Source organism: Heterodontus francisci, chromosome 28 (assembly GCF_036365525.1).
Source record: "Heterodontus francisci isolate sHetFra1 chromosome 28, sHetFra1.hap1, whole genome shotgun sequence".
NCBI classification, from domain to species: Eukaryota; Metazoa; Chordata; class Chondrichthyes; order Heterodontiformes; family Heterodontidae; genus Heterodontus; species Heterodontus francisci.
The window spans coordinates 66,625,258-66,649,656 of record NC_090398.1 but is presented as its reverse complement, the minus strand read 5'-3'; positions in this window follow the sequence as shown (position 1 = coordinate 66,649,656).

The window sequence follows — 24,399 nt, the reverse complement described above, 5'->3', positions numbered from 1 at the left end:
CCAGGTGAACAGTATAAGTGAGGAGAGTGTGTTCCCCTGATTGTTTTATACACACGGGACATGTTACCAGGTGAACAGTATAAGTGAGGAGAGTGTGTTCCCATGATTGTTTAATACGCTCGGGACATGGTACCAGGTGAACAGTATAAGTGAGGAGAGTGTGTTCCCCTGATTGTTTAATACACACGGGACATGTAAGCAGGTGAACAGAATAAGTGAGGAGAGTGTGTTCCCCTGATTGTTTAATACACACGGGACATGTCACCAGGTGAGCAGTATAAGTGAGGAGAGATTGTTCCCCTGATTGTTTAATGCACACGGGACATGTCACCAGTTGAGGAGAAGAAGTGAGGTGAGTATGTTCCCCTGATGGTTTAATATACACGGGACATGTTACCAGATGAACAGTATAAGTGAGGAGAGTGTGTTCCCCTGATTGTTTAATGCACACGGGATATGTTACCAGGTGAACAGTAGAAGTGAGGAGAGTGTGTTCCCCTGATTGTTTAATGCACACGGGACAGGTCACCAGGGGAACAGTCTATGTGAGGAGAGTGTGTTCCCCTGATTTTTTAATGCACACGGGATATGTTACAAGGTGAACAGTATAAGTGAAGAGAGTGTGTTCCCCTGATGGTTTAATATACACAGGACATGTTACCAGGTGAACAGTATAAGTGAGGAGAGTGTGTTCCCCTGATGGTTTAATATAGACAGGACATGTTACCAGGTGAACAGTATAAGTGAGGAGAGTGTGTTCCCCTGATGGTTTCATATACATGGGACATGTTACCAGGTGAACAGGAAAAGTGAAGAGAGTGTGTTCCCCTGATGGTTTAATATGCACAGGACATGTTAACAGGTGTACAGTATAAATGAGGAGGGTGTGTTCCCCTGATTGTTTAATACACACGGGACATGTTACCAGGTGAACAGAATAGTGAGGAGAGTGTTTTCCCATGATGGTTTGATGCACAAGGGACATGTTACCAGGTGAACAGTATTGGAGGAGAATGTGTTCCCCTGATTGTTTAATACGCACGGGACATGTCACCAGGTGAACAGTATAAGTGAGGAGAGTGTGTTCCCCTGATTGTCTAATACACACGGGACATGTCACCAGGTGAACAGTATAAGTGAGGAGAGTGTGTTCCCCTGATTGTTTAATACACACGGGACATGTTCCCAATTGAAGAGTATAAGTGAGGAGAGTGTGTTCCCATGATTGTTTAATACACACAGGACATGTTACCAGGTGAACAATATAAGTGAGGAGAATGTGTTCCCCTGATTGTTTAATACACACGGGACATGTTACCAGGTGAAGAGTATAAGTGAGCAGAGTGTGTTCCCCTGATTGTTTAATACACACGGGACATGTTACCAGGTGAACAGTATAAGTGAGGAGAGTGTGTTCCCCTGATTGTTTAATGCACACGGGATATGTTACCAGGTGAACAGTAGAAGTGAGGAGAGTGTGTTCCCCTGATTGTTTAATGCACACGGGACAGGTCACCAGGGGAACAGTCTATGTGAGGAGAGTGTGTTCCCCTGATTTTTTAATGCACACGGGATATGTTACAAGGTGAACAGTATAAGTGAAGAGAGTGTGTTCCCCTGATGGTTTAATATACACAGGACATGTTACCAGGTGAACAGTATAAGTGAGGAGAGTGTGTTCCCCTGATGGTTTAATATAGACAGGACATGTTACCAGGTGAACAGTATAAGTGAGGAGAGTGTGTTCCCCTGATGGTTTCATATACATGGGACATGTTACCAGGTGAACAGGAAAAGTGAAGAGAGTGTGTTCCCCTGATGGTTTAATATGCACAGGACATGTTAACAGGTGTACAGTATAAATGAGGAGAGTGTGTTCCCCTGATTGTTTAATACACACGGGACATGTTACCAGGTGAACAGAATAGTGAGGAGAGTGTTTTCCCATGATGGTTTGATGCACAAGGGACATGTTACCAGGTGAACAGTATTGGAGGAGAATGTGTTCCCCTGATTGTTTAATACGCACGGGACATGTCACCAGGTGAACAGTATAAGTGAGGAGAGTGTGTTCCCCTGATTGTCTAATACACACGGGACATGTCACCAGGTGAACAGTATAAGTGAGGAGAGTGTGTTCCCATGTTTGTTTAATACACACGGGACATGTTCCCAATTGAAGAGTGGAAGTGAGGAGAGTGTGTTCCCATGATTGTTTAATACACACAGGACATGTTACCAGGTGAACAATATAAGTGAGGAGAATGTGTTCCCCTGATTGTTTAATACACACGGGACATGTTACCAGGTGAAGAGTATAAGTGAGCAGAGTGTGTTCCCCTGATTGTTTAATACACACGGGACATGTTACCAGGTGAACAGTATAAGTGAGGAGAGTGCGTTCCCCTGATTGTTTAATACACACGGGACATGTTACCAGGTGAACAGTATAAGTGAGGACAGTGTGTTCCCCTGATTGTTTAATGCACACGGGACATGTTACCAGGTGAACAGTATAAGTGAGGAGAGTGTGTTCCCCTGATTGTTTTAAACACACGGGACATGTTACCAGGTGAACAGTTTAAGTGAGGAGAGTGTGTTCCACTGATTGTTTAATACACACGGGACATGTTACCAGGTGAACAGTATAAGTGAGGAGAGTGTGTTCCACTGATTGTTTAATACACACGGGACATGTCACCAGGTGAACAGTATAAGTGAGGAGAGTGTGTTCCCCTGATTGTTTTAAACACACGGGACATGTTACCAGGTGAACAGTTTAAGTGAGGAGAGTGTGTTCCACTGATTGTTTAATACACACGGGACATGTTACCAGGTGAACAGTATAAGTGAGGAGAGTGTGTTCCACTGATTGTTTAATACACACGGGACATGTCACCAGGTGAACAGTATAAGTGAGGAGAGTGTGTTCCCATGATTGTTTAATACACACAGGACATGTTACCAGGTGAACAGTATAAGTGAGGAGAGTGTGTTCCCCTGATTGTTTAATACACACGGGACATGTTACCAGGTGAAAAGTATAAGTGAGGAGAGTGTGTTCCCCTGATTGTTTAATACACACGGGACATGTTACCAGATGAACAGTATAAGTGAGGAGAGTGTGTTCCCCTGATTGTTTAATACACACGGGACATGTTACCAGGTGAACAGTATAGGTGAGGAGAGTGTGTTCCCCTGATTGTTTAATACACACGGGACATGTTACCAGGTGAACAGTATAAGTGAGGAGAGTGTGTTCCCATGATTGTTTAATACACACAGGACATGTTACCAGGTGAACAGTATAAGTGAGGAGAGTGTGTTCCCCTGATTGTCTAATACACACGGGACATGTCACCAGGTGAACAGTATAAGTGAGGAGAGTGTGTTCCCCTGATTGTTTAATACACACGGGACATGATACCAGGTGAAGAGTATAAGTGAGGAGAGTGTGTTCCCATGATTGTTTAATACACACAGGACATGTTACCAGGTGAACAGTATAAGTGAGGAGAGTGTGTTCCCATGATTGTTTAATACACACGTGACATGTTACCAGGTGAACAGTATAAGTGAGGAGAATGTGTTCCCCTGATTGTTTAATACACACGGGACATGTTACCAGGTGAACAGAATAAGTGAGGAGAATGTGTTCCAGTGATTGTTTAATACACACGGTACATGTTACCAGGTGAATAGTATAAGTGAGGAGAGTGTGTTCCCATGATTGGTTAATACACACAGGACATGTTACCAGGTGAACAGTATTAGTGAGGAGAGTGTGTTCCCCTGATTGTTTAATACACACGGGACATGTAAGCAGGTGAACAGTATAAGTGAGGAGAGTGTGTTCCCCTGATTGTTTAATACACACGGGACATGTCACCAGGTGAGCAGTATAAGTGAGGAGAGAGTGTTCCCCTGATTGTTTAATACACACGGGACATGTCACCAGGTGAGCAGTATAAGTGAGGAGAGTGTGTTCCCCTGATTGTTTAATACACACGGGACATGTAAGCAGGTGAACAGTATAAGTGAGGAGAGTGTGTTCCCCTGATTGTTTAATACACACGGGACATGATACCAGGTGAAGAGTATAAGTGAGGAGTGTGTGTTCCCATGATTGTTTAATACACACAGGACATGTTACCAGGTGAACAATATAAGTGAGGAGAATGTGTTCCCATGATTGTTTAATACGCACGGGACATGTTACCAGGTGAACAGTATAAGTGAGGAGAGTGTGTTCCCCTGATTGTTTAATACACACGGGACATGTAAGCAGGTGAACAGTATAAGAGAGGAGACTGTGTTCCCCTGATTGTTTAATACACACGGGACATGTCACCAGGTGAGCAGTATAAGTGAGGAGAGATTGTTCCCCTGATTGTTTAATGCACACGGGACATGTCACCAGTTGAGGAGAAGAAGTGAGGTGAGTATGTTCCCCTGATGGTTTAATATACACGGGACATGTTACCAGATGAACAGTATAAGTGAGGAGAGTGTGTTCCCCTGATTGTTCAATGCACACGGGATATGTTACCAGGTGAACAGTAGAAGTGAGGAGAGTGTGTTCGCCTGATTGTTTAATGCACACGGGACAGGTCACCAGGGGAACAGTCTATGTGAGGAGAGTGTGTTCCCCTGATTTTTTAATGCACACGGGATATGTTACAAGGTGAACAGTAGAAGTGAGGAGAGAGTGCTCCCATGATGGTTTCATATACACGGGACATGTTACCAGGTGAACAGTATAAGTGAAGAGAGTGTGTTCCCCTGATGGTTTAATATACACAGGACATGTTACCAGGTGAACAGTAAAAGTGAGGAGAGTGTGTTCCCCTGATGGTTTAATATACACGGGACATGTTACCAGATGAACAGTATAAGTGAGGAGAGTGTGTTCCCCTGATGGTTTCATATACACGGGACATGTTACCAGGTGAACAGTTTAAGTGAGGAGAGTGTGTTCCCCTGATTGTTTAATACACACGGGACATGTTACCAGGTGAACAGTATAAGTGAGGAGAGTGTGTTCCCCTGATTGTTTAATACACACGGGACATGTCACCAGGTGAACAGTATAAGTGAGGAGAGTGTGTTCCCCTGATTGTTTAATACACACGGGACATGTTACCAGGTGAACAGTATAAGTGAGGAGAGTGTGTTCCCATGATTGTTTAATACACACAGGACATGTTACCAGGTGAACAGTATAAGTGAGGAGAGTGTGTTCCCCTGATTGTCTAATACACACGGGACATGTCACCAGGTGAACAGTATAAGTGAGGAGAGTGTGTTCCCCTGATTGTTTAATACACACGGGACATGATACCAGGTGAACAGTATAAGTGAGGAGAGTGTGTTCCCCTGATTGTTTAATACACACGGGACATGTTACCAGGTGAACAGTATAAGTGAGGAGAGTGTGTTCCCCTGATTGTTTAATACACACGGGACATGTTACCAGGTGAACAGTATAAGTGAGGAGAGTGTGTTCCCATGATTGTTTAATACACACAGGACATGTTACCAGGTGAACAGTGTAAGTGAGGAGAGTGTTTTCCCCTGATTGTCTAATACACACGGGACATGTCACCAGGTGAACAGTATAAGTGAGGAGAGTGTGTTCCCCTGATTGTTTAATACACACGGGACATGATACCAGGTGAAGAGTATAAGTGAGGAGAGTGTGTTCCCATGATGGTTTAATACACACAGGACATGTTACCAGGTGAACAATATAAGTGAGGAGAATGTGTTCCCCTGATTGTTTAATACACACGGGACATGTTACCAGGTGAACAGTATAAGTGAGGAGAGTGTGTTCCCCTGATTGTTTAATACACACGGGACATGTTACCAGGTGAACAGTATAAGTGAGGAGAGTGTGTTCCCCTGATTGTTTAATACACACGGGACATGTTACCAGGTGAACAGTAGAAGTGAGGAGAGTGTGTTCCCATGATTGTTTAATACACACAGGACATGTTACCAGGTGAACAGTATAAGTGAGGAGAGTGTGTTCCCCTGATTGTCTAATACACACGGGACATGTCACCAGGTGAACAGTATAAGTGAGGAGAGTGTGTTCCCATGATTGTTTAATACACACGGGACATGATACCAGGTGAAGAGTATAAGTGAGGAGAGTGTGTTCCCATGATTGTTTAATACACAAAGGACATGTTACCAGGTGAACAATATAAGTGAGGAGAATGTGTTCCCCTGATTGTTTAATACACACGGGACATGTTACCAGGTGAACAGTATAAGTGAGGAGAGTGTGTTCCCCTGATTGTTTTATACACACGGGACATGTTACCAAGTGAACAGTATAAGTGAGGAGAGTGTGTTCCCCTGATTGTTTAATACACACGGGACATGTTACCAGGTGAACAGTATAAGTGAGGAGAGTGTGTTCCCCTGATTGTTTAATACACACGGGACATGTCACCAGGTGAACAGTATAAGTGAGGAGAGTGTGTTCCCCTGATTGATTAATACACACGGGACATGTTACCAGGTGAACAGTATAAGTGAGGAGAGTGTGTTCCCCTGATTGTTTAATACACACGGGACATGTTACCAGGTGAACAGTATAAGTGAGGAGAGTGTGTTCCCATGATTGTTTAATACACACGGGACATGTTACCAGGTGAACAGTGTAAGTGAGGAGAGTGTGTTCCCCTGATTGTCTAATACACACGGGACATGTCACCAGGTGAACAGTATAAGTGAGGAGAGTGTGTTCCCCTAATTGTTTAATACACACGGGACATGATACCAGGTGAAGAGTATAAGTGAGGAGAGTGTGTTCCCATGATTGTTTAATACACACAGGACATGTTACCAGGTGAACAATATAAGTGAGGAGAATGTGTTCCCCTGATTGTTTAATACACACGGGACATGTTACCAGATGAACAGTATAAGTGAGGAAGGTGTGTTCCCCTGATTGTTTAATGCACACGGGATATGTTACCAGGTGAACAGTAGAAGTGAGGAGAGTGTGTTCCCCTGATTGTTTAATGCACACGGGACAGGTCACCAGGGGAACAGTCTATGTGAGGAGAGTGTGTTCCCCTGATTGTTTTATACACACGGGACATGTTACCAGGTGAACAGTATAAGTGAGGAGAGTGTGTTCCCATGATTGTTTAATACGCACGGGACATGTTACCAGGTGAACAGTATAAGTGAGGAGAGTGTGTTCCCCTGATTGTTTAATACACACGGGACATGTAAGCAGGTGGACAGTATAAGTGAGGAGAGTGTGTTCCCCTGATTGTTTAATACACACGGGACATGTCACCAGGTGAGCAGTATAAGTGAGGAGAGATTGTTCCCCTGATTGTTTAATGCACACGGGACATGTCACCAGTTGAGGAGAAGAAGTGAGGTGAGTATGTTCCCCTGATGGTTTAATATACACGGGACATGTTACCAGATGAACAGTATAAGTGAGGAGAGTGTGTTCCCCTGATTGTTTAATGCACACGGGATATGTTACCAGGTGAACAGTAGAAGTGAGGAGAGTGTGTTGCCCTGATTGTTTAATGCACACGGGACAGGTCACCAGGGGAACAGTCTATGTGAGGAGAGTGTGTTCCCCTGATTTTTTAATGCACACGGGATATGTTACAAGGTGAACAGTAGAAGTGAGGAGAGTGTGTTCCCCTGATGGTTTCATATACACGGGACATGTTACCAGGTGAACAGTATAAGTGAAGAGAGTGTGTTCCCCTGATGGTTTAATATACACAGGACATGTTACCAGGTGAACAGTATAAGTGAGGAGAGTGTGTTCCCCTGATGGTTTAATATACACGGGACATGTTACCAGATGAACAGTATAAGTGAGGAGAGTGTGTTCCCCTTATGGTTTCATTTACACGGGACATGTGACCAGGTGAACAGTATAAGTGAAGAGAGTGTGTTCCCCTGCTGGTTTAATATACACAGGACATGTTACCAGGTGAACAGTATAAGTGAGGAGAATGTGTTCCCCTGATGGTTTCATATACATGAGACATGTTACCAGGTGAACAGTATAAGTGAAGAGAGTGTGTTCCCCTGATGGTTTAATATAGACAGGACATGTTACCAGGTGAACAGTATAAGTGAGGAGAGTGTGTTCCCCTGATGGTTTCATATACATGGGACATGTTACCAGTTGAACAGGATAAGTGAAGAGTGTGTGTTCCCCTGATGGTTTAATATGCACAGGACATGTTAACAGGTGTACAGTATAAATGAGGAGAGTGTGTTCCCCTGATTGTTTAATACACACGGGACATGTTACCAGGTGAACAGAATAGTGAGGAGAATGTGTTCCCCTGAATGTTTAATACGCACGGGACATGTCACCAGGTGAACAGTATAAGTGAGGAGAGTGTGTTCCCCTGATTGTCTAATACACACGGGACATGTCACCAGGTGAACAGTATAAGTGAGGAGAGTGTGTTCCCCTGATTGTTTAATACACACGGGACAGGTTCCCAATTGAAGAGTATAAGTGAGGAGAGTGTGTTCCCATGATTGTTTAATACACACAGGACATGTTACCAGGTGAACAATATAAGTGAGGAGAATGTGTTCCCCTGATTGTTTAATACACACGGGACATGTTACCAGGTGAAGAGTATAAGTGAGGAGAGTGTGTTCCCCTGATTGTTTAATACACACGGGACATGTTACCAGGTGAACAGTATAAGTGAGGAGAGTGCGTTCCCCTGATTGTTTAATACACACGGGACATGTTACCAGGTGAACAGTATAAGTGAGGAGAGTGTGTTCCCCTGATTGTTTAATGCACACGGGGTATGTTACCAGGTGAACAGTAGAAGTGAGGAGAGTGTGTTGCCCTGATTGTTTAATGCACACGGGACAGGTCACCAGGGGAACATTCTATGTGAGGAGAGTGTGTTCCCCTGATTTTTTAATGCACACGGGATATGTTACAAGGTGAACAGTAGAAGTGAGGAGAGTGTGTTCCCCTGATGGTTTCATATACACGGGACATGTTACCAGGTGAACAGTATAAGTGAAGAGAGTGTGTTCCCCTGATGGTTTAATATACACAGGACATGTTACCAGGTGAACAGTATAAGTGAGGAGAGTGTGTTCCCCTGATGGTTTAATATACACGGGACATGTTACCAGATGAACAGTATAAGTGAGGAGAGTGTGTTCCCCTGATGGTTTCATTTACACGGGACATGTGACCAGGTGAACAGTATAAGTGAAGAGAGTGTGTTCCCCTGATGGTTTAATATACACAGGACATGTTACCAGGTGAACAGTATAAGTGAGGAGAATGTGTTCCCCTGATGGTTTAATATACATGAGACATGTTACCAGGTGAACAGTATAAGTGAAGAGAGTGTGTTCCCCTGATGGTTTAATATAGACAGGACATGTTACCAGGTGAACAGTATAAGTGAGGAGAGTGTGTTCCCCTGATGGTTTCATATACATGGGACATGTTACCAGTTGAACAGGATAAGTGAAGAGTGTGTGTTCCCCTGATGGTTTAATATGCACAGGACATGTTAACAGGTGTACAGTATAAATGAGGAGAGTGTGTTCCCCTGATTGTTTAATACACACGGGACATGTTACCAGGTGAACAGAATAGTGAGGAGAATGTGTTCCCCTGAATGTTTAATACGCACGGGACATGTCACCAGGTGAACAGTATAAGTGAGGAGAGTGTGTTCCCCTGATTGTCTAATACACACGGGACATGTCACCAGGTGAACAGTATAAGTGAGGAGAGTGTGTTCCCCTGATTGTTTAATACACACGGGACAGGTTCCCAATTGAAGAGTATAAGTGAGGAGAGTGTGTTCCCATGATTGTTTAATACACACAGGACATGTTACCAGGTGAACAATATAAGTGAGGAGAATGTGTTCCCATGATTGTTTAATACACACGGGACATGTTACCAGGTGAAGAGTATAAGTGAGGAGAGTGTGTTCCCCTGATTGTTTAATACACACGGGACATGTTACCAGGTGAACAGTATAAGTGAGGAGAGTGCGTTCCCCTGATTGTTTAATACACACGGGACATGTTACCAGGTGAACAGTATAAGTGAGGAGAGTGTGTTCCCCTGATTGTTTAATGCACACGGGGTATGTTACCAGGTGAACAGTAGAAGTGAGGAGAGTGTGTTGCCCTGATTGTTTAATGCACACGGGACAGGTCACCAGGGGAACAGTCTATGTGAGGAGAGTGTGTTCCCCTGATTTTTTAATGCACACGGGATATGTTACAAGGTGAACAGTAGAAGTGAGGAGAGTGTGTTCCCCTGATGGTTTCATATACACGGGACATGTTACCAGGTGAACAGTATAAGTGAAGAGAGTGTGTTCCCCTGATGGTTTAATATACACAGGACATGTTACCAGGTGAACAGTATAAGTGAGGAGAGTGTGTTCCCCTGATGGTTTAATATACACGGGACATGTTACCAGATGAACAGTATAAGTGAGGAGAGTGTGTTCCCCTGATGGTTTCATTTACACGGGACATGTGACCAGGTGAACAGTATAAGTGAAGAGAGTGTGTTCCCCTGATGGTTTAATATACACAGGACATGTTACCAGGTGAACAGTATAAGTGAGGAGAATGTGTTCCCCTGATGGTTTAATATACATGAGACATGTTACCAGGTGAACAGTATAAGTGAAGAGAGTGTGTTCCCCTGATGGTTTAATATAGACAGGACATGTTACAGGTGAACAGTATAAGTGAGGAGAGTGTGTTCCCCTGATGGTTTCATATACATGGGACATGTTACCAGTTGAACAGGATAAGTGAAGAGTGTGTGTTCCCCTGATGGTTTAATATGCACAGGACATGTTAACAGGTGTACAGTATAAATGAGGAGAGTGTGTTCCCCTGATTGTTTAATACACACGGGACATGTTACCAGGTGTACAGAATAGTGAGGAGAATGTGTTCCCCTGATTGTTTAATACGCACGGGACATGTCACCAGGTGAACAGTATAAGTGAGGAGAGTGTGTTCCCCTGATTGTCTAATACACACGGGACATGTCACCAGGTGAACAGTATAAGTGAGGAGAGTGTGTTCCCCTGATTGTTTAATACACACGGGACAGGTTCCCAATTGAAGAGTATAAGTGAGGAGAGTGTGTTCCCATGATTGTTTAATACACACAGGACATGTTACCAGGTGAACAATATAAGTGAGGAGAATGTGTTCCCCTGATTGTTTAATACACACGGGACATGTTACCAGGTGAAGAGTATAAGTGAGGAGAGTGTGTTCCCCTGATTGTTTAATACACACGGGACATGTTACCAGGTGAACAGTATAAGTGAGGAGAGTGCGTTCCCCTGATTGTTTAATACACACGGGACATGTTACCAGGTGAACAGTATAAGTGAGGAGAGTGTGTTCCCCTGATTGTTTCATGCACACGGGACATGTTACCAGGTGAACAGTATAAGTGAGGAGAGTGTGTTCCCCTGATTGTTTTAAACACACGGGACATGTTACCAGGTGAACAGTTTAAGTGAGGAGAGTGTGTTCCCCTGATTGTTTAATACACACGGGACATGTAAGCAGGTGAACAGTATAAGTGAGGAGAGTGTGTTCCCCTGATTGTTTAATACACACGGGACATGTTACCAGGTGAAGAGTATAAGTGAGGAGAGTGTGTTCCCCTGATTGTTTAATACACACGGGACATGTTACCAGGTGAACAGTATAAGTGAGGAGAGTGCGTTCCCCTGATTGTTTAATACACACGGGACATGTTACCAGGTGAACAGTATAAGTGAGGAGAGTGTGTTCCCCTGATTGTTTAATGCACACGGGGTATGTTACCAGGTGAACAGTAGAAGTGAGGAGAGTGTGTTGCCCTGATTGTTTAATGCACACGGGACAGGTCACCAGGGGAACAGTCTATGTGAGGAGAGTGTGTTCCCCTGATTTTTTAATGCACACGGGATATGTTACAAGGTGAACAGTAGAAGTGAGGAGAGTGTGTTCCCCTGATGGTTTCATATACACGGGACATGTTACCAGGTGAACAGTATAAGTGAAGAGAGTGTGTTCCCCTGATGGTTTAATATACACAGGACATGTTACCAGGTGAACAGTATAAGTGAGGAGAGTGTGTTCCCCTGATGGTTTAATATACACGGGACATGTTACCAGATGAACAGTATAAGTGAGGAGAGTGTGTTCCCCTGATGGTTTCATTTACACGGGACATGTGACCAGGTGAACAGTATAAGTGAAGAGAGTGTGTTCCCCTGATGGTTTAATATACACAGGACATGTTACCAGGTGAACAGTATAAGTGAGGAGAATGTGTTCCCCTGATGGTTTAATATACATGAGACATGTTACCAGGTGAACAGTATAAGTGAAGAGAGTGTGTTCCCCTGATGGTTTAATATAGACAGGACATGTTACAGGTGAACAGTATAAGTGAGGAGAGTGTGTTCCCCTGATGGTTTCATATACATGGGACATGTTACCAGTTGAACAGGATAAGTGAAGAGTGTGTGTTCCCCTGATGGTTTAATATGCACAGGACATGTTAACAGGTGTACAGTATAAATGAGGAGAGTGTGTTCCCCTGATTGTTTAATACACACGGGACATGTTACCAGGTGTACAGAATAGTGAGGAGAATGTGTTCCCCTGATTGTTTAATACGCACGGGACATGTCACCAGGTGAACAGTATAAGTGAGGAGAGTGTGTTCCCCTGATTGTCTAATACACACGGGACATGTCACCAGGTGAACAGTATAAGTGAGGAGAGTGTGTTCCCCTGATTGTTTAATACACACGGGACAGGTTCCCAATTGAAGAGTATAAGTGAGGAGAGTGTGTTCCCATGATTGTTTAATACACACAGGACATGTTACCAGGTGAACAATATAAGTGAGGAGAATGTGTTCCCCTGATTGTTTAATACACACGGGACATGTTACCAGGTGAAGAGTATAAGTGAGGAGAGTGTGTTCCCCTGATTGTTTAATACACACGGGACATGTTACCAGGTGAACAGTATAAGTGAGGAGAGTGCGTTCCCCTGATTGTTTAATACACACGGGACATGTTACCAGGTGAACAGTATAAGTGAGGAGAGTGTGTTCCCCTGATTGTTTCATGCACACGGGACATGTTACCAGGTGAACAGTATAAGTGAGGAGAGTGTGTTCCCCTGATTGTTTTAAACACACGGGACATGTTACCAGGTGAACAGTTTAAGTGAGGAGAGTGTGTTCCCCTGATTGTTTAATACACACGGGACATGTAAGCAGGTGAACAGTATAAGTGAGGAGAGTGTGTTCCCCTGATTGTTTAATACACACGGGACATGTCACCAGGTGAGCAGTATAAGTGAGGAGAGTGTGTTCCCCTGATTGTTTTAAACACACGGGACATGTTACCAGGTGAACAGTTTAAGTGAGGAGAGTGTGTTCCCCTGATTGTTTAATACACACGGGACATGTAAGCAGGTGAACAGTATAAGTGAGGAGAGATTGTTCCCCTGATTGTTTAATGCACACGGGACATGTCACCAGTTGAGAAGAAGAAGTGAGGTGAGTATGTTCCCCTGATGGTTTAATATACATGGGACATGTTACCAGATGAACAGTATAAGTGAGGAGAGTGTGTTCCCCTGATTGTTTAATGCACACGGGATATGTTACCAGGTGAACAGTAGAAGTGAGGAGAGTGTGTTGCCCTGATTGTTTAATGCACACGGGACAGGTCACCAGGGGAACAGTCTATGTGAGGAGAGTGTGTTCCCCTGATTTTTTAATGCACACGGGATATGTTACAAGGTGAACAGTAGAAGTGAGGAGAGTGTGTTCCCCTGATGGTTTCATATACACGGGACATGTTACCAGGTGAACAGTATAAGTGAAGAGAGTGTGTTCCCCTGATGGTTTAATATACACAGGACATGTTACCAGGTGAACGGTATAAGTGAGGAGAGTGTGTTCCCCTGATGGTTTAATATACACGGGACATGTTACCAGATGAACAGTATAAGTGAGGAGAGTGTGTTCCCCTTATGGTTTCATTTACACGGGACATGTGACCAGGTGAACAGTATAAGTGAAGAGAGTGTGTTCCCCTGCTGGTTTAATATACACAGGACATGTTACCAGGTGAACAGTATAAGTGAGGAGAATGTGTTCCCCTGATGGTTTCATATACATGAGACATGTTACCAGGTGAACAGTATAAGTGAAGAGAGTGTGTTCCCCTGATGGTTTAATATAGACAGGACATGTTACCAGGTGAACAGTATAAGTGAGGAGAGTGTGTTCCCCTGATGGTTTCATATACATGGGACATGTTACCAGTTGAACAGGATAAGTGAAGAGAGTGTGTTCCCCTGATGGTTTAATATGCACAGGACATGTTAACAGGTGTACAGTATAAATGAGGAGAGTGTGTTCCCCTGATTGTTTAATACACACGGGACATGTTACCAGGTGAACAGAATAGTGAGGAGAATGTGTTCCCCTGATTGTTTAATACGCACGGGACATGTCACCAGGTGAACAGTATAAGTGAGGAGAGTGTGTTCCCCTGATTGTCTAATACACACGGGACATGTCACCAGGTGAACAGTATAACTGAGGAGAGTGTGTTCCCCTGATTGTTTAATACACACGGGACAGGTTCCCAATTGAAGAGTATAAGTGAGGAGAGTGTGTTCCCATGATTGTTTAATACACACAGGACATGTTACCAGGTGAACAATAGAAGTGAGGAGAATGTGTTCCCCTGATTGTTTAATACACACGGGACATGTTACCAGGTGAAGAGTATAAGTGAGGAGAGTGTGTTCCCCTGATTGTTTAATACACACGGGACATGTTACCAGGTGAACAGTATAAGTGAGGAGACTGCGTTCCCCTGATTGTTTAATACACACGGGACATGTTACCAGGTGAACAGTATAAGTGAGGAGAGTGTGTTCCCCTGATTGTTTAATGCACATGGGACATGTTACCAGGTGAACAGTATAAGTGAGGAGAGTGTGTTCCCCTGATTGTTTAATACACACGGGACATGTAAGCAGGTGAACAGTATAAGTGAGGAGAGTGTGTTCCCCTGATTGTTTAATACACACGGGACATGTCACCAGGTGAACAGTATAAGTGAGGAGAGTGTGTTCCCCTGATTGTTTAATGCACACGGGATATGTTACCAGGTGAACAGTAGAAGTGAGGTGAGTATGTTGCCCTGATTGTTTAATGCACACGGGACAGGTCACCAGGGGAACAGTCTATGTGAGGAGAGTGTGTTCCCCTGATTTTTTAATGCACACGGGATATGTTACAAGGTGAACAGTAGAAGTGAGGAGAGTGTGTTCCCCTGATGGTTTCATATACACGGGACATGTTACCGGGTGAACAGTATAAGTGAAGAGAGTGTGTTCCCCTGATGGTTTAATATACACAGGACATGTTACCAGGTGAACAGTATAAGTGAGGAGAGTGTGTTCCCCTGATGGTTTAATATACACGGGACATGTTACCAGATGAACAGTATAAGTGAGGAGAGTGTGTTCCCCTGATGGTTTCATTAACACGGGACATGTGACCAGGTGAACAGTATAAGTGAAGAGAGTGTGTTCCCCTGCTGGTTTAATATACACAGGACATGTTACCAGGTGAACAGTATAAGTGAGGAGAATGTGTTCCCCTGATGGTTTCATATACATAGGACATGTTACCAGGTGAACAGTATAAGTGAAGAGAGTGTGTTCCCCTGATGGTTTAATATAGACAGTACATGTTACCAGGTGAACAGTCTAAGTGAGGAGAGTGTGTTCCCCTGATGGTTTCATATACATGGGACATGTTACTAGGTGAACAGGATAAGTGAAGAGTGTGTGTTCCCCTGATGGTTTAATATGCACAGGACATGTTAACAGGTGTACAGTATAAATGAGGAGAGTGTGTTCCCCTGATTGTTTAATACACACGGGACATGTTACCAGGTGAACAGAATAGTGAGGAGAATGAGTTCCCCTGATGGTTTAATATGCACGGGACATGTCACCAGGTGAACAGTATAAGTGAGGAGAGTGTGTTCCCCTGATTGTCTAATACACACGGGACATGTCACCAGGTGAACAGTATAAGTGAGGAGAGTGTGTTCCCCTGATTGTTTAATACACACGGGACATGTTCCCAATTGAAGAGTATAAGTGAGGAGAGTGTGTTCCCATGATTGTTTAATACACACAGGACATGTTAGCAGGTGAACAATATAAGTGAGGAGAATGTGTTCCCCTGATTGTTTAATACACACGGGACATGTTACCAGGTGAAGAGTATAAGTGAGGAGAGTGTGTTCCCCTGATTGTTTAATACACACGGGACATGTTACCAGGTGAACAGTATAAGTGAGGAGAGTGCGTTCCCCTGATTGTTTAATACACACGGGACATGTTACCATGTGAACAGTATAAGTGAGGAGAGTGTGTTCCCCTGATTGTTTAATGCACACGGGACATGTTACCAGGTGAACAGTATAAGTGAGGAGAGTGTGTTCCCCTGATTGTCTAATACACACGGGACATGTCACCAGGTGAACAGTATAAGTGAGGAGAGTGTGTTCCCCTGATTGTTTAATACACACGGGACATGTTCCCAATTGAAGAGTATAAGTGAGGAGAGTGTGTTCCCATGATTGTTTAATACACACAGGACATGTTACCAGGTGAACAATATAAGTGAGGAGAATGTGTTCCCCTGATTGTTTAATACACACGGGACATGTTACCAGGTGAAGAGTATAAGTGAGGAGAGTGTGTTCCCCTGATTGTTTAATACACACGGGACATGTTACCAGGTGAACAGTATAAGTGAGGAGAGTGCGTTCCCCTGATTGTTTAATACACACGGGACATGTTACCAGGTGAACAGTATAAGTGAGGACAGTGTGTTCCCCTGATTGTTTAATGCACACGGGACATGTTACCAGGTGAACAGTTTAAGTGAGGAGAGTGTGTTCCCCTGATTGTTTTAAACACACGGGACATGTTACCAGGTGAACAGTTTAAGTGAGGAGAGTGTGTTCCACTGATTGTTTAATACACACGGGACATGTTACCAGGTGAACAGTATAAGTGAGGAGAGTGTGTTCCACTGATTGTTTAATACACACGGGACATGTCACCAGGTGAACAGTATAAGTGAGGAGAGTGTGTTCCCATGATTGTTTAATACACACAGGACATGTTACCAGGTGAACAGTATAAGTGAGGAGAGTGTGTTCCCCTGATTGTTTAATACACACGGGACATGTTACCAGGTGAAAAGTATAAGTGAGGAGAGTGTGTTCCCCTGATTGTTTAATACACACGGGACATGTTACCAGGTGAACAGTATAAGTGAGGAGAGTGTGTTCCCCTGATTGTTTAATACACACGGGACATGTTACCAGGTGAACAGTATAAGTGAGGAGAGTGTGTTCCCCTGATTGTTTAATACACACGGGACATGTTACCAGGTGAACAGTATAAGTGAGGAGAGTGTGTTCCCATGATTGTTTAATACACACAGGACATGTTACCAGGTGAACAGTATAAGTGAGGAGAGTGTGTTCCCCTGATTGTCTAATACACACGGGACATGTCACCAGGTGAACAGTATAAGTGAGGAGAGTGTGTTCCCCTGATTGTTTAATACACACGGGACATGATACCAGGTGAAGAGTATAAGTGAGGAGAGTGTGTTCCCATGATTGTTTAATACACACAGGACATGTTACCAGGTGAACAATATAAGTGAGGAGAATGTGTTCCCCTGATTGTTTAATACACACGGGACATGTTACCAGGTGAACAGTATAAGTGAGGAGAGTGTGTTCCCCTGATTGTTTTATACACACGGGACATGTTACCAGGTGAACAGTATAAGTGAGGAGAGTGTGTTCCCATGATTGTTTAATACGCACGGGACATGTTACCAGGTGAACAGTATAAGTGAGGAGAGTGTGTTCCCCTGATTGTTTAATACACACGGGACATGTAAGCAGGTGAACAGTATAAGTGAGGAGAGTGTGTTCCCCTGATTGTTTAATACACACGGGACATGTCACCAGGTGAGCAGTATAAGTGAGGAGAGATTGTTCCCCTGATTGTTTAATGCACACGGGACATGTCACCAGTTGAGGAGAAGAAGTGAGGTGAGTATGTTCCCCTGATGGTTTAATATACACGGGACATGTTACCAGATGAACAGTATAAGTGAGGAGAGTGTGTTCCCCTGATTGTTTAATGCACACGGGATATGTTACCAGGTGAACAGTAGAAGTGAGGAGAGTGTGTTCCCCTGATTGTTTAATGCACACGGGACAGGTCACCAGGGGAACAGTCTATGTGAGGAGAGTGTGTTCCCCTGATTTTTTAATGCACACGGGATATGTTACAAGGTGAACAGTAGAAGTGAGGAGAGTGTGTTCCCATGATGGTTTCATATACACGGGACATGTTACCAGGTGAACAGTATAAGTGAAGAGAATGTGTTCCCCTGATGGTTTAATATACACAGGACAAGTTACCAGGTGAACAGTAAAAGTGAGGAGAGTGTGTTCCCCTGATGGTTTAATATACACGGGACATGTTACCAGATGAACAGTATAAGTGAGGAGAGTGTGTTCCCCTGATGGTTTCATATACACGGGACATGTTACCAGGTGAACAGTTTAATTGAGGAGAGTGTGTTCCCCTGATTGTTTAATACACACGGGACATGTTACCAGGTGAACAGTATAAGTGAGGAGAGTGTGTTCCCCTGATTGTTTAATACACACGGGACATGTCACCAGGTGAACAGTATAAGTGAGGAGAGTGTGTTCCCCTGATTGTTTAATACACACGGGACATGTTACCAGGTGAACAGTATAAGTGAGGAGAGTGTGTTGCCCTGATTGTTTAATACACACGGGACATGTTACCAGGTGAACAGTATAAGTGAGGAGAGTGTGTTCCCATGATTGTTTAATACACACAGGACATGTTACCAGGTGAACAGTATAAGTGAGGAGAGTGTGTTCCCCTGATTGTCTAATACACACGGGACATGTCACCAGGTGAACAGTATAAGTGAGGAGAGTGTGTTCCCCTGATTGTTTAATACACACGGGACATGATACCAGGTGAAGAGTATAAGTGAGGAGAGTGTGTTCCCATGATTGTTTAATACACACAGAACATGTGACCAGGTGAACAATATAAGTGAGGAGAATGTGTTCCCCTGATTGCTTAATACACACCGGACATGTTACCAGGTGAACAGTATAAGTGAGGAGAGTGTGTTCCCCTGATTGTTTAATACACACGGGACATGTTACCAAGTGAACAGTATAAGTGAGGAGAGTGTGTTCCCCTGATTGTTTAATACACACGGGACATGTCACCAGGTGAACAGTATAAGTGAGGAGAGTGTGTTCCCCTGATTGTTTAATACACACGGGACATGTTACCAGGTGAACAGTATAAGTGAGGAGAGTGTGTTCCCCTGATTGTTTAATACACACGGGACATGTTACCAGGTGAACAGTATAAGTGAGGAGAGTGTGTTCCCATGATTGTTTAATACACACAGGACATGTTACCAGGTGAACAGTGTAAGTGAGGAGCGTGTGTTCCCCTGATTGTCTAATACACACGGGACATGTCACCAGGTGAACAGTATAAGTGAGGAGAGTGTGTTCCCCTGATTGTTTAATACACACGGGACATGATACCAGGTGAAGAGTATAAGTGAGGAGAGTGTGTTCCCATGATTGTTTAATACACACAGGACATGTTACCAGGTGAACAATATAAGTGAGGAGAATGTGTTCCCCTGATTGTTTAATACACACGGGACATGTTACCAGGTGAACAGTATAAGTGAGGAGAGTGTGTTCCCCTGATTGTTTAATACACACGGGACATGTTACCAGGTGAACAGTATAAGTGAGGAGAGTGTGTTCCCCTGATTGTTTAATACACACGGGACATGTTACCAGGTGAACAGTATAAGTGAGGAGAGTGTGTTCCCATGATTGTTTAATACACACAGGACATGTTACCAGGTGAACAGTATAAGTGAGGAGAGTGTGTTCCCCTGATTGTCTAATACACACGGGACATGTCACCAGGTGAACAGTATAAGTGAGGAGAGTGTGTTCCCCTGATTGTTTAATACACACGGGACATGATACCAGGTGAAGAGTATAAGTGAGGAGAGTGTGTTCCCATGATTGTTTAATACACATAGGACATGTTACCAGGTGAACAATATAAGTGAGGAGAATGTGTTCCCCTGATTGTTTAATACACACGGGACATGTTACCAGGTGAACAGTATAAGTGAGGAGAGTGTGTTCCCCTGATTGTTTTATACACACGGGACATGTTACCAAGTGAACAGTATAAGTGAGGAGAGTGTGTTCCCCTGATTGTTTAATACACACGGGACATGTTACCAGGTGAACAGTATAAGTGAGGAGAGTGTGTTCCCCTGATTGTTTAATACACACGGGACATGTAAGCAGGTGAACAGTATAAGTGAGGAGAGTGTGTTCCCCTGATTGTTTAATACACACGGGACATGTTACCAGGTGAACAGTATAAGTGAGGAGAGTGTGTTCCCCTGATTGTTTAATACACACGGGACATGTTACCAGGTGAACAGTATAAGTGAGGAGAGTGTGTTCCCATGATTGTTTAATACACACAGGACATGTTACCAGGTGAACAGTGTAAGTGAGGAGAGTGTGTTCCCCTGATTGTCTAATACACACGGGACATGTCACCAGGTGAACAGTATAAGTGAGGAGAGTGTGTTCCCCTGATTGTTTAATACACACGGGACATGATACCAGGTGAACAGTATAAGTGAGGAGAGTGTGTTCCCATGATTGTTTAATACACACAGGACATGTTACCAGATGAACAATATAAGTGAGGAGAATGTGTTCCCCTGATTGTTTAATACACACGGGACATGTTACCAGGTGAACTGTATAAGTGAGGAGAGTGTGTTCCCCTGATTGTTTAATACACACGGGACATGTTACCAGGTGAACAGTATAAGTGAGGAGAGTGTGTTCCCCTGATTGTTTAATACATACGGGACATGTTACCAGGTGAACAGTATAAGTGAGGAGAGTGTGTTCCCCTGATTGTTTAATACACACGGGACATGTTACCAGGTGAACAGTATAGGTGAGGAGAATGTGTTCCCCTGATTGTTTAATACACACGGGACATGTTACCAGGTGAACAGTATAAGTGAGGAGAGTGTGTTCCCCTGATTGTTTAATACACACGGGACATGTTACCAGGTGAACAGTATAAGTGAGGAGAGTGTGTTCCCCTGATTGTTTAATACACACGGGACATGTTACCAGGTGAACAGTATAAGTGAGGAGAGTGTGTTCCCATGATTGTTTAATACACACAGGACATGTTACCAGGTGAACAGTATAAGTGAGGAGAGTGTGTTCCCCTGATTGTCTAATACACACGGGACATGTCACCAGGTGAACAGTATAAGTGAGGAGAGTGTGTTCCCCTGATTGTTTAATACACACGGGATATGATACCAGGTGAAGAGTATAAGTGAGGAGAGTGTGTTCCCATGATTGTTTAATACACATAGGACATGTTACCAGGTGAACAATATAAGTGAGGAGAATGTGTTCCCCTGATTGTTTAATACACACGGGACATGTTACCAGGTGAACAGTATAAGTGAGGAGAGTGTGTTCCCCTGATTGTTTTATACACACGGGACATGTTACCAAGTGAACAGTATAAGTGAGGAGAGTGTGTTCCCCTGATTGTTTAATACACACGGGACATGTTACCAGGTGAACAGTATAAGTGAGGAGAGTGTGTTCCCCTGATTGTTTAATACACACGGGACATGTAAGCAGGTGAACAGTATAAGTGAGGAGAGTGTGTTCCCCTGATTGTTTAATACACACGGGACATGTTACCAGGTGAACAGTATAAGTGAGGAGAGTGTGTTCCCCTGATTGTTTAATACACACGGGACATGTTACCAGGTGAACAGTATAAGTGAGGAGAGTGTGTTCCCATGATTGTTTAATACACACAGGACATGTTACCAGGTGAACAGTGTAAGTGAGGAGATTGTGTTCCCCTGATTGTCTAATACACACGGGACATGTCACCAGGTGAACAGTATAAGTGAGGAGAGTGTGTTCGCCTGATTGTTTAATACGCACGGGACATGATACCAGGTGAACAGTATAAGTGAGGAGAGTGTGTTCCCATGATTGTTTAATACACACAGGACATGTTACCAGGTGAACTGTATAAGTGAGGAGAGTGTGTTCCCCTGATTGTTTTATACACACGGGACATGTTAGCAGGTGAACAGTATAAGTGAGGAGAGTGTGTTCCCATGATTGTTTAATACGCACGGGACATGTTACCAGGTGAACAGTATAAGTGAGGAGAGTGTGTTCCCCTGATTGTTTAATACACACGGGACATGTAAGCAGGTGAACAGTATAAGTGAGGAGAGTGTGTTCCCCTGATTGTTTAATACACACGGGACATGTCACCAGGTGAGCAGTATAAGTGAGGAGAGATTGTTCCCCTGATTGTTTAATGCACACGGGACATGTCACCAGTTGAGGAGAAGAAGTGAGGTGAGTATGTTCCCCTGATGGTTTAATATACACGGGACATGTTACCAGATGAACAGTATAAGTTAGGAGAGTGTGTTCCCCTGATTGTTTAATGCACACGGGATATGTTACCAGGTGAACAGTAGAAGTGAGGAGAGTGTGTTCCCCTGATTGTTTAATGCACACGGGACAGGTCACCAGGGGAACAGTCTATGTGAGGAGAGTGTGTTCCCCTGATTTTTTAATGCACACGGGATATGTTACAAGGTGAACAGTAGAAGTGAGGAGAGTGTGTTCCCCTGATGGTTTAATATACACGGGACATGTTACCAGATGAACAGTATAAGTGAGGAGAGTGTGTTCCCCTGATGGTTTCATTTACACGGGACATGTGACCAGGTGAACAGTATAAGTGAAGAGAGTGTGTTCCCCTGCTGGTTTAATATACACAGGACATGTTACCAGGTGAACAGTATAAGTGAGGAGAATGTGTTCCCCTGATGGTTTCATATACATGAGACATGTTACCAGGTGAACAGTATAAGTGAAGAGAGTGTGTTCCCCTGATGGTTTAATATAGACAGGACATGTTACCAGGTGAACAGTCTAAGTGAGGAGAGTGTGTTCCCCTGATGGTTTCATATACATGGGACATGTTACTAGGTGAACAGGATAAGTGAAGAGTGTGTGTTCCCCTGATGGTTTAATATGCACAGGACATGTTAACAGGTGTACAGTATAAATGAGGAGAGTGTGTTCCCCTGATTGTTTAATACACACGGGACATGTTACCAGGTGAACAGAATAGTGAGGAGAATGAGTTCCCCTGATGGTTTAATATGCACGGGACATGTCACCAGGTGAACAGTATAAGTGAGGAGAGTGTGTTCCCCTGATTGTCTAATACACACGGGACATGTCACCAGGTGAACAGTATAAGTGAGGAGAGTGTGTTCCCCTGATTGTTTAATACACACGGGACATGTTCCCAATTGAAGAGTATAAGTGAGGAGAGTGTGTTCCCATGATTGTTTAATACACACAGGACATGTTACCAGGTGAACAATATAAGTGAGGAGAATGTGTTCCCCTGATTGTTTAATACACACGGGACATGTTACCAGGTGAAGAGTATAAGTGAGGAGAGTGTGTTCCCCTGATTGTTTAATACACACGGGACATGTTACCAGGTGAACAGTATAAGTGAGGAGAGTGCGTTCCCCTGATTGTTTAATACACACGGGACATGTTACCATGTGAACAGTATAAGTGAGGAGAGTGTGTTCCCCTGATTGTTTAATGCACACGGGACATGTTACCAGGTGAACAGTATAAGTGAGGAGAGTGTGTTCCCCTGATTGTCTAATACACACGGGACATGTCACCAGGTGAACAGTATAAGTGAGGAGAGTGTGTTCCCCTGATTGTTTAATACACACGGGACATGTTCCCAATTGAAGAGTATAAGTGAGGAGAGTGTGTTCCCATGATTGTTTAATACACACAGGACATGTTATCAGGTGAACAATATAAGTGAGGAGAATGTGTTCCCCTGATTGTTTAATACACACGGGACATGTTACCAGGTGAACAGTATAAGTGAGGAGAGTGCGTTCCCCTGATTGTTTAATACACACGGGACATGTTACCAGGTGAACAGTATAAGTGAGGACAGTGTGTTCCCCTGATTGTTTAATGCACACGGGAC